Genomic DNA, 3186 nt, shown 5'->3' on the forward strand with positions numbered 1-3186 from the left:
GACATCATCAGAATATATTCAGGAGAAGGCAGAAAACTGTAGGAAAGACACTAGCAGATGTTTATACTGTAAAGCAGAGATTTGACTACTTATATGTGATTTTCATTAGATATACACCTCCTTATATATAAGGATGTGAATTTCAAGGTAATGTATATGGAAAACTGACATATTTATATGTATCCAGAGGCCCTGTGCATGAATTCATGTACATTGAAAGGAAAATAATTAGAAGAAATGTTTTAGAGGTTGGGGAAGGACCTTGGGAGATTGGCTCCAGGGCATGTCCAGCCCATCTCACCTAATCCCAATTGGCCAAACCCCAGCAGCAAGCTAACCTACCGGTTGGAGCACCTGCCCCCTGGTGGTCATTGCTCATCATTGCAACTGGTCAAATGGTTGAACAGCCAGACACTTAGCATATTAGACTTTTATTGTATAGGATAAAGCTCACTCCCATGAAATAGTTTAGGTAATCCAAAAATCTGCTGGGGTTTTTGCTCCCTAAGCTCTCAGAGGATTGTTTGGACCTCCATTCCATACCATGTTAAAACTTCAATGACCTCCCAAAGATTTCTGTGAATTCCCAGAGAACTTATATCTTCATATCTACCTTGCTCAAAAGGGGCCAGTGCAGCTGAAGGTTTGCAAGATATGGAAGTGATGGTAGGTTTACATCACAAAAACATGGACAACCTTAGTTGTGACTCTGAGATGTCCTTCTTAAATATCCTCAGTCACTTAGCTGCATCACCTCAACCAACCTTGGTGTTCTCTCTCCTACCAGTGTGACCCCTCCCTCCATTCCATGCTGCCCTCCATCCCCTACCACCAGCTACTCCAAAACGGAACTTCAAGTTCGTTTTGCATATCCTGTTCCAAAAGCTCTCTTGACTCAAAGGTATTTTCATTTCCCAGGATTCAGTCTCAGTAGAGAACTATTGTTGTTTAAAACAGTAATATTTATTTCTTGTAAAACAGTTGCAAAGTACCCTCCAGCATTCATTTTATATGTTTTCATGTTTCATGCCTTAACTTAGATTTATTCACATCCATGTTGACAGCCCCAGAAAGATCTCATTTTTAAGTAAAAGATATTTTATAAAACCAGGTCTCATTGTGGTGTTCCAATTAATTCAAGCTTTTCTGGAATACAGAGTGTAGGTCAAACCCAAAAATGAGATGATATTTCAAATTTTTTTGTTTCTTTCATTCATTTTACTTTTCTATGGAAAATACAGGAATTTTTCAACTCTCCCCTCGCCAGCATCTCCACCCTGTATGCTGGGTCTCTGAAGGGCCCACATTTTAAAGTCAGGATTACTATAGAGAATACAGCTTTTCTATAGAGAGGGCATGGAGAGTAGTGTTAAAAGCCTTTCCATCAATGGCACACCCAGCACAAATTGGACAGAACTCCTTTTTCATTCATTGGCCTCTACCCCCTCACCCCGCTCCATTACTTTTTTAGACAAAGGCATTTTGCTGCTGGTGGGTCTAGGTCAGATCTCTGGACAGGGGAAAAACAACTTAGAGCCACAGTTCTGTACCATATTCTCAGGTCACATTTAGAAGCATGAAAGAGGTCAGGGGCGAGAATGGTAACTTTATGTAAATAGATTATAACGTGTATCTTTAGGTTAAAATAATATTGCCATCCTCGAGGGTTTTAATCTCTATTTTCAGCCATAGTTATCACACATCTTTTATCAGTAGTTCCAGTGAACTGGAAACTCTTCCAGGTGGCATTAGGATGACCTTTCATTCCAGTCTTGGCAAAGCAGCTAATGCCAGCGTTGTGAAGTGCTTGACTTGTGTGTGTGTGTGTGTGTGTGTGTAAGAACACAACATGTTCGTGGATTTTTAGAATCAACATCATTAAAATGTCCATACTACCCAAAGCAATCTATAGATTCAATGCACTCCCCATTAAAATACCAACAGTATATTTCACAGACTAAGAAAGAACTCTTCATAAATTCATCTGGAATAAAAAAAGACCCAGAATAGCCACAGAAATCCTGAGAAAGAAGAACAAAGTAAGTGGGATCTCAATACCAGATTTCAAGCTGTATTACAAAGACACTGTTCTCAAAACAGCCTGGTACTGGCACAAGAACAGACATATAGACCAATGGAATAGAATAGAGAACCCAGACATAGACCCAAACCACTATACTCAATTTATATTTGATAAAGGGAGCATGAACATACAATGGAGTCAAGACAGTCTCTTAAGTAAATGGTGTTGGGAAAATTGGATAGATACATGCAAAAAAATGAAACTAGATCACCAACTTACACCATGCACAAAAATAAACTCAAATGGATAAAGGACTTAAACATAAGACAGGAAACCATAAAAATACTAGAATAATCCACAGGCAGAGAAATCTCAGACATATGCCGAAGCAATTTCTTCACTGATACCACTCCTAGGGCAATGGAAATTAAAGAGAAAATAAACAAGTGGGACTACATAAAAATAAAAAGCTTTTTTTTTTTTTTTTTTTTTTTTTTTTTTTTTTCAGCAAAAGAAACCATCAACAAAACAACAAGAAAGCCCACTGTATGGGAGAACATATTTGCCAATGTTATCACTGATAAAGGTTTAATCTCAAATGACCCAATAAAAGAAATGGAAAATGGAACTCCCATTTGACCCAGTAATCCCACTAATAGGAATATATACCAAGATACTAGAAACACCAATCAGAAAGGATATATGCACCCCTATGTTCATAGCAGCATAATTCACCATAGCTAATATTTGGAAACAGATTAAATGCCCATCAGTAGATGAGTGGATTAGAATACTACAGTGCATCTATACAATGGAATACTACGCTGCTACATAAAAGAAGGAATTCTTACCATTTGCAGTAGCATGCATGGACCTGGAGAGCATTATGTTAAATGAAATAAGCCAGGCAATGAAAGAAAAATACCACATGATCTCACTCATTTATGGAAAATAAAGAACATTATTATCTGATGAACAAAAAGTTAGATACAGAGGCAGATAGATACAGATACACTGTCAAATTACAGTGGGAACACTGGGGAGTGTTGGGGAGGGGGGTAAATAGATAAACCAAAGGACTTGTATGCATGCATATAAGCACAACCAATAGACACAAGACACTGGCGGGGGGGGGAGAAGAGAGGGCATGTGACAGGCGGTAG

Source organism: Pipistrellus hanaki (assembly GCF_964339955.1).
Source record: "Pipistrellus hanaki genome assembly, chromosome: 3".
NCBI lineage: Eukaryota > Metazoa > Chordata > Mammalia > Chiroptera > Vespertilionidae > Pipistrellus > Pipistrellus hanaki.